This window comes from Saccopteryx leptura, chromosome 1, assembly GCF_036850995.1.
Source record: "Saccopteryx leptura isolate mSacLep1 chromosome 1, mSacLep1_pri_phased_curated, whole genome shotgun sequence".
NCBI classification, from domain to species: domain Eukaryota; kingdom Metazoa; phylum Chordata; class Mammalia; order Chiroptera; family Emballonuridae; genus Saccopteryx; species Saccopteryx leptura.
Window position 1 is genome coordinate 217,673,579 of NC_089503.1, and position 12,610 is coordinate 217,686,188.

At 34.5% G+C, this 12,610-nt stretch overlaps 1 protein-coding gene across 1 annotated transcript in view; it reads right to left on the reverse strand.

Moving 5' to 3' along the window:
* IQCM (IQ motif containing M) overlaps positions 1-12,610 on the reverse strand; it is a 267,294-nt gene that overhangs the window by 104,857 nt on the left and 149,827 nt on the right. The window lies entirely within an intron of this gene.

The window sequence follows — 12,610 nt, forward strand, 5'->3', positions numbered from 1 at the left end:
TCAGTTGCAGAACTGATATGTGTATCCAGAGCAGCGAATAAGAAAACTGGTGCTATAGGAAACCTAAATCAATTATGTAGGGGACAAAGTATTCAAGCAGCAAAAATGCTAGAAGATCAGTGTCCCACAGACATCTGTGTGTTCCTAAAGAAGATTTCAGAAAATATTGAAATAAAAATAAAAATAAATACTAGAAAACTTTTCAATAACAAGAAATTGAATTAGAAGAACTTTCCTGATTTATAGAAATGTCTGAATCTGTATATCTAAAAGGCTTACTAAAAAAAAAAAAAATTAAGGCAGAAAAAGAAATACATAGCTATCTGGCAAAAGTTCTTATTAATTTCAAAGACAAATAAAGACTCTCCTAACCATCCAGGTTGAAGTGGTTTGAGGAGAGAGGGAAAGCAAAGTGGCTTCAGAATTTTTCCACCAAATATTAAATGTTAAAATGATATGATATCCACAGAGTTTCTAGAGAAAATAACTGTCACCCAAGACTTTGATGTGCAGCCCAATTGTAGGCGGTACGTAAGTGCAAAAGAGAGACTCTCTGAATGTAGGAGCTCTGGGTCTAGAGTATTAGGTATTTTTTTCTATAAATATTATTTGAAAGTGTATGCCAGCCAACCTAGAGGTGAACCATGGGAAAGAGGAAATAAAGAAACTAAAACGGCCAACAAAATACCAAAATATAAAAAGTCATCTGTATCAGTCAGGGTAGAAACATAGACAAACCGCAAAATATCATCTAGACTGTAGGGAACCAAGGGACATGCTCATTTCAAACCACCTGCACTTTAAAAACTACTTTCTAAGTTAAAAAGTAACCATTAAATCAGGAAGAATAGACATTTAAAGTTTTGACAGAAAATGAGCTGTCATTCTTAGTATATAAAGAATATTTTTAAATTATTAAGAAAAAAACAATCGCACCAATTAAACAACTCAACAAATGACTCAAATGGTCCATTAGCAAAGGAGAAATTTCAAGTGGCAAGACAGCCTATGTATGAGAAAAAGATTTACTCTTACTAGCAACCGAATAAAAATATTTAAAACAATACTGTGACATTGTTTTTCATCTATCAGATTAAAAATAATGAAAAAATATGATGCCACCCAAGGTGGTCAGAGTAAAAAAAAAAAAAAATTGTATATTCTCATATACCACTTGTGATAATATAGAAATTGTTAGAGTCTTTCTGGGCAGACATTGGAAGACAACATGAATCAAAAGCCTACAGAGGATTTACTTTAACTAAAAAATTCCTCAAAAAATAACTACAAAATATTTGCATAACAGAATGTAAGAATGATATAGGAAAATCACCCATTTATTGACTCAACAAACATTTGTTGATTACCTATTATGTGTCAGGCACTCTTCTAACTGAAGATTTGCACTAATAAACCTGACAGCTAAGATCCCTAATCTCATGGATTTTACATTGTAATGGAGAAAAGGGGACCATAGGCACATCACTGAAGTTTCTGAATATATTACTTCAAAGGCATACAGGGAAGAAAGCAGAAAATTCCTGAAGTTAGAGAACAGCAATGACTTAGATACAATTTAAAAATAATCTTTCTTTAATACATTTATCGAGAAAGCATTTCTTAAAGATGTGCTATAATAAAAAAGGGGGGAAGGGTTCTATTATCACATCGCATTGGCAAATACTTTTGAAAAATCCCAATATATGTTACTAAATTGAAGGCTCTGATATGTTCTAAAAGTAAGATATCTGTTTCATTTCTTTCAATTTTCCAAAACTTGTATGTTTTTAAATGTAGCTCTATAGTTTTTACCAGATCATACAAATATGCTTTTGAAATCCTCTCCGATAGAAAAGTATAAAGATGCAAATATAAATCATCTGAAACCACACCATTCTGAGACAGCCACCACAAACATTTTGTTGCTGACCTTTCTATCTTTCCTTTCTCCATGTCTATATGAACACACAGCCAACATGTGTATTTAGATTGTTCTAAAATACTGTTGCTGTTGTAGATGTTTTTTCTTTTTTCTTTTCTCTCACCTTTCCATCTTCCATCCTGAAAATCCATATTAAGGATCTGGTTATTGCTTTATGCAAAGTGGCATAATCATGTAGAATTTCATATGGAAAGGATGCAAAATGGAATTGTCCCTACTCAAAGTGGACTGAAGCCTTAAAACATGATCAGTGATAAGTGCCAAAACTTTCTTAAGATTTTAAAGAGAGGTCCTGGACACATTCGACTAAGGAGGGAACAAAACTGGACCTGTGAATCTTAGTCACCTTCCAACTTGAGCCTATATGTAAATATCTATTTATATGAAGAGGTGTTGTCCTAACAAAGAGCAAACCAGCATTTCCTTTTCCTAATAGAGGAGAGGATGCTATCAAGCCAAGTTAAAGAGTGCAGAGTGGGAAGGAAGGCGAGAGAACACAGAGAGGAGACTCCTGAAGGGGATAGATTACTGCATCACCACTGGGTCTCTCCTGATATTCCTTACTGTCACTTTGCGGAAGCAAGGATCCAGACTGAGCTAGCTACAGGTGAGGGAGAAGATTTGAATTGGTTGAGAGATAGAAGTTTTCATTTTAGGTTAGATTGTTGTTTGTTTGTTTGGTTTTTGTCTGAAAAAACAAACAAACCAGACTGGAACAGCCAAGAGATCTGAGATCAAGATATAATCCAGGGACTAGTAAGGGATATCTGAGAATCTGCTTGATAATCACTAGGGAAAGGTAAAAGTTATTTTCTTGTTGCATTTCTTTAAAACGATCCTGTCTAATAAACAATAGATAGATATACAGTGTGTCCGTAAAGTCATGGTGAACTTTTGACTGGTCACAGGAAAGCAACAAAAGACAATAGAAATATGAAATCTGCACCAAATAAAAGGAAAACCCTCCCAGTTTCTGTAGGATGATGTGGCAGCATGTGCGCACGCGCAGATGATGACATATCACCGTGTATACAGCAGAGCAGCCCACGGCCATGCCAGTGGAGATGTGGATGGTACAGAGGAAAGTTCAGTGTGTTCTGTGGCTCGCTAAATTCGAATCCGTGACCAAAGTGCAATGTGAATATCGACGCGTTTATAACAAAGCGCCACCACATAGGAATAACATTACTCGGTGGGATAAGCAGTTGAAGGAAACCGGCAGTTTGATGGAGAAACCACGTTCTGGTAGGCCATCAGTCAGTAACGAGTCTGTAGAGGCTATACGGGATAGCTACCTAAGGAGCCCTAAAAAATCTGTGCGTGAGCCCACATCGAACTGCACTAATAATATGAAACTGGGAGAGTTTTCCTTTTATTTGGTGCAGATTTCACATTTCTATAGTCTTTTGTTGCTTTCCTGTGACCGGTCAAAGGTGCACCATGACTTTACGGACACACTGTATAAACACATATACACACATACATATATGTATTAATATATAACTTGTGTAGACCTATCTTCATATACACATACAGTATGTAATTATTAAAGTTACAAGGTGCAATCATATTTTATAATTTTTTTATATCTTAGTTTTCTTTTTATAACAATACACTCTGGAGACCCTCACAAACTTATTTCTAAGTTATCAATAATGATTGCTTTCAGTTTTTGGCATTGATGTACCCAGTTTTTCATCATTGCCATATTAAGGACTTTGATTTCAAAATTTTTTACTGCTAAAAATAACCCTGCAAATATGCATTCTTATTTTATACTGACTTTTATTTTTTATGGGATTGTTTTCCAGGAGTCTGTTTGCTAGGAAAATGTATGCATATTATATTCTCATATACTGCCAAAATGAATTCCACAAAGAATATAAGAAAATTTCTACCAGCAATATATAAGCATGCTATGTTCCTGGAATCCCCACTAGCACCAGATATTACTATTCTTTTTAATTTTTAAGAACATAATAGGACAAGAGATATCTCATTGAAGTTTTAATTTGCAATTCCCCACTACCAGTGAGGTTAAGCATGTTTATTGGTCATGTGAATTTTTCTTCTGGGAAATTTCTTGTAATGTCATTGGCCTATTTTTCTACTCAGTTCTTTGTCTTTTTCTTATCAATTTAGGAGTCTGTATGGTTTAGAATTTAAATATTTATGTCCCAAACATTGCAAGTATTTTTCACAAATTAATCATATCTTAACCACACACTATTTTCTTACTCTTTTCAAATAAACTTTTTTAATTATTATTTTTGAATCACGTTAGAATTATAGAAAAGTTACAAAGAAAGTAGAAAGTTCCTGAATATCCCTCACCCGGTTTTAGTTTTTTCAATGTTACAATTTTCCATCATTACAGTGCATTTGTCAAATCTAAGAAAGCAATATTGATATATTACCCATAACTTAACTTTAGACTTTATTCTAATTTCAGCAGTTTTTCCATTAATGCCCTCTTTCTGTTGCAGGATCCAACCCAGGATACCACATTGCATTAATTTGTTACTTTCTTTTCACATCCTCTGGTTTGTAATAATTTGTCATTATTTTCTTGTTTTTCATAACCTTGAGAGTTTTGAGAATTATTAGTCAAGTAGTTCATACAATGTTCCTCAATTGGGATATACCTGATGTTTTTCTCAGGATTAGACTGGGTGATCCTGGAAATGTTACCAGAGAGATGCTCTTTCCATCCCATAATATCAGGCACCACCAAGTACCACCTAACATCCTTCATGATGGTGACCTTCATCACTTGGGTACCACAGTGTTTCCAGGTGTCCTCCGTAAAGTGACCATTTTCCCCTTCCATACTTTGGTCTTTGCAAGCAAGTCCTTATAGCCAAATTTTTTTCATAAGCAAGTATATAACTCCATTTCAATTTCTGGGTTTCCTACCCAGAACATTTACTCATGGCTCATGAAATAAAGCACAGCTTCCACAACATGACCCATAAATCCATGGGGAACTTGACCCTCACTATCTTCCTTAGCCTCACTCAGAAATTCCTATTCTGTTATTCTTCCATTCTTCCTCTTATCTCTGGTTTCACAGTTAAATTCCATTCCTTCTTCAGTTATCAATTTATATGTTACTTTTTTCACAAATGTATTTCACAAGCTCTCCAGTGTGGGTCTGGCATGGTATCTCTGTGCTCCTGTGGCATGTTGTCTTCTCCTGTCACAAAACTTATTATTGTGTTGCTCTATCCTCTGTATCTTGAACTGGAATATATATCACATTAAGGCAGTAATAGTGTCTTTCCTCTTTCTTTTGTCTCCAGAGGCTAGCATAGTGCATGATACATAATATCAACTCAATAAATAATTGATAAATAAAAAAACAAATGCTGTTTCATAATTCCATAGTCTTTACTAAAATACCTTTGAAAGATATTTGTATATTTCTCTTGATTATCATTCATTCCTTCATACATTTATTCAACCAATATTTATCATGCCCCTTTTTGTCAGATACATGACAGGAGCTAGATGCCTAGTGAATAATACAGACATGTCCTCTGGTCATCTATCTTTATAAACATGTGCTGCATGAAATCATAAAATTTTTTACAAGTTAAGGCCATTCCCAAAAGTCAGTCATTCACATTGAGGTTGTCAACAATGACTGATCAACCACTTGGTTTTCAGGGATGATGAGTTCTATTTAACAAAAAATGTAAATCAAGTCCTCTTACTCCAAATGATCAACCTCCCTTAGAAAGCACAACTAATTAGCTTATAGGGATCGGGGAAGTAGGGTGGGACTTGGGAAGAAATATGAATGGAGGTGGGGGAAATGATTTAGAAACTAGAAAGAACTGCAGTATTTTGCAGCAATACCATGCAGAACCCAGACCTGCAAATTTTATTTTATAATGTTAAAGTAAGAAAGGTGGCAATAAAAATAGCAATGGCATTTTTAAACACTTTATTACAGATATTTATTTAGCTTAACTTGAGAAAACTCGCAAATATACATTTTAATGGAGAGTTTTTGACCTTTCCTATTAGCTTTAATTTATTTATCTTTTATATTATTTTAATATTTTCATTTGGTTCTGTGCTGTCAGATGAATTATTCTACTAAGTCAGAGGTAGAGCTTACAATTATGAAATCCAAGCATACTTGTGACTTATGACCCAACCACCTCATATTATTGCTGACTGGATGAACCTAGACCTCTTAAAATATTAATTGTGTAATTTCTGCTGTGGCCCTTGCTCTTTCTCATAAATATGTGTTTCAAAAAAAAAATAAAGTCACTACAGTCATCCAGTGTTCTGAATAACTATTAACTCATGGAGCTGAACTGAAGTATTCATAAAATTATTTTACTGAATGTATTGGGGTAACACTGGTTAACAAAATTATATAGTTTCAGGTGCACAATTCTACAGCACATCACCTGTACATTGTGTTCACCACCCCAAGTAAAATCTCCCTCCATCATCATTTATTCCCCCTCTACCCTTTTCCAACTCCCTCCATCTACTCCTCCACCTTCAATCACCACACTGATATTCATGTTCAGGAGTTTTTTCCATTTTTTTTCTTTTTTCATTCAATCCCTCTATCCCCCAACAGCTGTCAGCTTGCTCTCTATCTATGAGTCTATCTCTGTTTTGCTTGTTAGTTAATTTTGTTCATTAGATTCTATGTATGAGTGAAATCATATGGTACTTGTCTTTGACTGGCTTATATCACTTAGCATAATGCTCTCCAGTTCCATCCATGCTGTCGCAAGGATAAGATTTCCTTTTCTTTTGTATGGCCAAGTAGTATTTCACTGTGTAAATGTACCACAGCTTTTCTATTTACTCATCCACTGATGGGCACTTGGGCTGCTTCCAAATCTTGGCTATTGTAAATAATGTTGCAATCAACACAAGGGAGCATATATATTTGCAAATTAAAATTTTGGGTTTCTTCACATGTATTCCCAAAAGTGGAATCACTGGGTCATAAGGAAGTTCCATCTCTAGTTTTTAAGGTAATTTGATACTGCTTTCTACAGTAGCTGTACCAATTTGCCTCCTCACCAAAAGCTTCCCTTTTGTGGATTTATTAATGATAGGCATTTTGACAGGTGTGAGGTGAAGTGTTTTTTGTTTTTTTCTTTCTTTCTTCTTTTTTTAAGAGAGAGAGAGAGATGAGAAGCATCAACTCATAGTTACAGTACTTTTTAGTTGTTCATTGATTGCTTCTCATATGTGCCATGACCAGGGGGCTCCAGCTGTGCCAGTGACCCCTTGCTCAAGCTAATGACCTTGGGCTCAAGCCAGAGACCTTGGAATTCAAGTTAGTAACCCTTAGGCTCAAACCAGCGACCATGGGATTGTGTTGATTATCCCACGCTCAAGCCAGTGACCTCACAGTCAATCTGGTGAGCCTACACTCAAGCCAAATGAGCCCTTACTCAAGCCAGCAACATCGGGGCTTTAAATGGGGGACCTCATAATTTCAGGTCAAGGTTCTATCCACTGTGCATGATCAGCCAGGCAAGTGAAGTGTGTTTAATAAAGATATCCTGAGTTTCCTACAGTATGACTGCTTGGATTGCTATGTGAATATAACCAAAATGGATTTAAGCTAAGTTTAGCATTCCTTGTTTAGGTTTTTATTTCCTAAACTATAAAATATCTCCAGTGGTTTTTTCTTTATATAAATAATCTAGCCATGTCCTGGATGCCACATTCAACTACAGAGATAATGAAGACTAATGAACTACCTGCATCCCAAACCCATTCTAGCTATCTGGCAGACCATAAGTCTAAAGTTAGTAGAGAAAGTATATCTGGCCTCTTCATTCCAAAGAAAATCTCTGAGATATTTATAATTTCACATCCTATAAATTGATTCAAAGGGTATAGAATAATTTAAAATTTGAACAACATACTCAGTGAGGGGAGGGAGCTTCATATTTCTTAGTATAATAAGCCAGTTTCTGAAGGTAAACAAAATTTCTGCAGTTCACTCATCTTGGTTATACTGACCATGTCATCCTGGTGTTCTTGTCAACACAGCTTTAAGAGCTATCATTAATTCTCTTAAAATATAAATACACAAAAGAACTATTCTTTCCTAAAGAGTACATGTTATCCATTTAGTTATAGCAAATAATGCAACCTTTTCAAATTGAAGTACTAGAATAATTAAACTAATTTTCCAGAATTATTCTAGTATATTCAATTATGGATTTTAATTATTTTAGAGAAGCAACTCACTGTGTTAATGAAAGAAACAGTAGTAAAAATTATGGTGGAGTTAGGGTTCATGTTCCTGCATTCTATAAGGACTATTAGACAATGTTAATCAAATATTTGATGAATACTAAGAGCCTTTTGGGATAGTAAAATGAATATTACCATCATGACTCTGAGAACTAGGTTGAAGTATAATCACAGCCAGTTAAGGTAAATGTATTTCACTGCCAAAGGGAACATTGATTGTTGAAAAGAGGTCTCAGGAGAACTCTTGGTACTAAATAGAAATAATACTAAAATAAAAATTAAAACATTGAATTTATAATATAAACTACAGAAAACCAAAAATAATAAGTTAGTGTTCTTTAATCTTCAACTCATAATGAATAAAAATATTTAGTAGAGTATAAAAGAATGGATTAGAATATATCACTTATCATTTCTTTTTATACATTATAATTGTTTCATGTGTCACCCAAATACATCCTTTTCTCTCTATGGCATCCTAAAAGAGAAAAAAAAGAATAAAAGAAACCATGGAAAAGCACACAAATATGAAGAACAGTTAAAACATCACATGTAAATTAGTTTCAACCATTTCTCATTCACCAAATTGGCAAGTGCACCAGCCACTACCAATGGGAATTCAAATAAAAAGAATATACTCAAATTTTGCTGATGAAAATTCAAGTTGTTACAGTCTTTCTTGAAAATCATTCTGTAAATATCAATTGAAATTTTAAATATTTATATTTTTTGATCTAACAATTTCACCCTTGAAAATCTATGCCATAGAAGTAAAAAGATGTTTGTAATGACTCCAAACAACAAAGTAAATTCTGAGCTACAGGGGAAAGACTGAATTAGAGTATATGTATTCATGTCATGGAAAATCATGAAGACATTGAAAAGAGTGAGAGGGTTCTCATGATACATTGCTGAGTAAAAAAAGATTTAGAAAAAGGCATGCAATGATTCTAGTCTGTAAAATAAAATATAGCCTTAAACACATACTTTCATATGCATACATGAGCAAGAAGAAGAGCATAGAATTTTCAAAGTTTTTACAACATGAATATAGTATTCATACCATAAAAAAGGGTTTTCTTCACTGCAGAAATGTTTAAAGATGTATATGAATGTGAAAACCCCTTCTCTTCAAACACCTTCTAGTCTGCTTACATAACACAAATAAAAATATACTCCCCACAAATGACCGCTACTCTTCTGTGAAATCAGGACACACTAATCCATGTTCAATTTACAAATAATTAAGTATTATAATGACAAAATGGTCTAAATAGAAATATGACAATTTGACATTGTGTTTAATGATTAAATGCATTTGTAAACATTGAAACTAGGACATTATAATGAAAAAAATATTTTTATGGCAGTATTTTAAATACAGAAACTGTGAACATGAAGAACTATTATCCAGAACAAAAAGAAAAGATAATCATCCCAGCATACTTTTTTACTTTATTCATTTATACATTTGGCTTATTGCTGAATGTTATCTTCTATTTTAAGGAAGTCATTTATAAAAATATGAAGTAATTAATTTTATTGCTTATTCTTTAACTTCTCAGAAAAACGTCATTACAAATAAGTTAGGTTGTAGGACACTTACAGATCAGCACAGCAAAATGAATTCTAGCACATGCCAAAGTACATTCATATCTGTCCCCTGGAATTCTGAAGTCAGCAAGAACTACGTTATCATAGTGACACAAAACTGAGAAGGGAATCACCAGACGACTTACTGTAGAAAGGTCATGATTATCACTCCCATCAAACAGGAAGCACTAAACTAAGCATGGCTTGGCCATACCAACCAAAGCAGATTTAATGGCTGAATTATTTCACCACAATAAAAAGAAAGAATGTAAAGTGACTAACACTTATAAACTTGTGGATGGGTTGCTTTATTTATAGTATGTATATTCCTGTTGTCATGGACTGACAGTATGACCCCAAAATTAATATTTTGAAACTCTAACCCTTAATACTATAATATTAGAAACTGGAACCTTTGAGAGGTAAATAGGTTTAGATAAGGTTGTGAGGGTGGAACCACCATGACAAAAGTAGTGCTCTTATAAGAAAAAGAGACACCAGACTCCTCTCACCACTGTGTGATGATACAGTGAAACAGTGACCATGTCAAGCCAGAAAGAGGGCCCTCACTAAGAACCAAATCTGCCAGCACTAGACTTGATCTCCCCAGCCCCTGGAACTGTGAGAAATAAATGTGGTTGAAGCTACCTCATCTATGGCATTTTGTTATGGCAACCCAAGCTGACCAAAATGCTAGATGCATTGGTGAAATAAATCTTTTTTTTTTTTATTTCAATGTGTTTGTCTTCAGAAATTGTTGCAAATAATAATTTCTTGGATGGAAGCTGACAGCTTCCAGTTTTTATAATTCATTACATACAGCACTAATAGAACTAGGCCCCACAAAGGAGACTGCATACTCTAGTTATCATTCTGTTTTATTTTTACTTCAACAATGAGAATAATGCCCCCTTTTAATATTTAAACATTGCTCTGATTGAGCAGTCCAGTTCTGCTGACTCATAACAGACACAGGCGTGCTACTCTTTATTAACTTTCCGTGAACATATTGTCTATAGCAGGTGTCTGATTAACATAACTGGTCACTGAAGGTTCAATTTTGGCCTCATAAGAGAGTAGCATTGCCTGGCAGAAGTTCTAGCTTCTTGATAACCTCATGAAGTTGAAACCTATAACTTTCCCTTTTGTTGGGTGACTCATACTTGGTTAGCTATTGTAAGCATGTCCTAAGTTCACCAGATCATTGCAGAATACTATTTTAATATGCCTGAACAGATATGGCATCAGGATACATTAGAGCTCTTTTCACCTTAAAAGCCTTAAAAAACAAACAAACTAAATAAACACATGAGCCACAAGATGTCCTTTTGGCAGCATCGCAAAGAAAGGTGATGCTGGTGTGACTCCAGGGCCCTGGCCAACCTGAATAACTATAAAATGACATTTTCAATAGATCTACAAGAGATGCACCATGCTTGGAATCACATCCCCAAAAAAACTGAACAGAAACCTCACAAGTAATAAATTATTACCAGCGCAATACAAGAAGATTTCCAAAGGCTTGCCTGCAGAAGAGTTTTGGAAAGTTCTGAGAGAAGCAGACATTTTCTGAAGGGTAACTTTTTAGGCCCCAAGACACAAGATAAAGCAACTGAATAACAGCTTTTTATCATTTCTAGGACTACTATGTGGGTATATGCTACCTTTTTCATTTTTTCCTACTCCATTCATCTTAGAGAAAATAGAGAACATTTTCCTTTTATGTCTGTACCGTAGTGCTGGCATGTGTCATTGGCATGTGGCTGGTGACACAACCTCTCCTTGGTCCCATACAAGATTCTATTCTATGAACTAGATCACAGCAATGAACAAGAAAGATAAAATTCCTGGCCTACTGGAGACCAACAGGCAAGTTAAGGAAATAGACAATAAACAGACCAATATATGGATAACATAAAATCAGATAGAGATATGTGGAAAGAAGAAAGATAAATATTAAAGATAGAGAAGAATAGAGGGCACAGGACAGTGGAGGACAGGGGGGTATTTCAGAGAGAAGAGTGAGGAAAGACCTTTCTGAGCAAACGACATTTGAGTAGAGATATGAGTCAAACTCTTACAAAGTGATCCATGGGAAAAGAAAATTCTAAATAAAAGATATAGCAAGTTCAAAGAATTTAGTGTATTCAAAAAAGTAAAGTCATCAGCCTGACTAAAGTAGAGTACCAATCTCAGCCTCTTTCCTCTAAGACTAACTAGGGTTCCCTAACATGCATAAACTCCTAATATAGCTGTTTCTTCCTTGATGGGAAAGAATAGGTAATCAGTATTCTGAATGTGTTATTTTTCCTTTACCACTCATGCCTTTATACTTTGACGTGTGTGTGTGTGTGTGTTTTACTGTATATGTACTGCTCACAAAAATTAGGGTATATTTCAAAAATGAATATGAAGCAATAAAAAAGAAATTTGGTTTTTTTTTATTAAACAAGAACATCAGAACAGCAAACAACAAATCAAAGAAAGTTGTTCAATTATACAAATGAGATACAAAACTAACTTTTTATTTCATTGGTGAAAATGCTCTCAATACAAAAGGTTGAAAGTACTGGAGCAGGGGTCCCCAAACTTTTTACACAGGGGGCCAGTTCACTGTCCCTCAGACAGTTGGAGGGCCAGACTATAAAAAAACTATGAACAAATTCCTATGCACACTGCACATATCTTATTTTAAAGTAAAAAAACAAAATGGGAACAAATACAATATTTAAAATAAAGAACAAGTAAATTTAAATCAACAAACTGACCAGTATTTCAATGGAACTATGGGCCTGCTTTTGGCTAATGAGATGGTCAATGTCT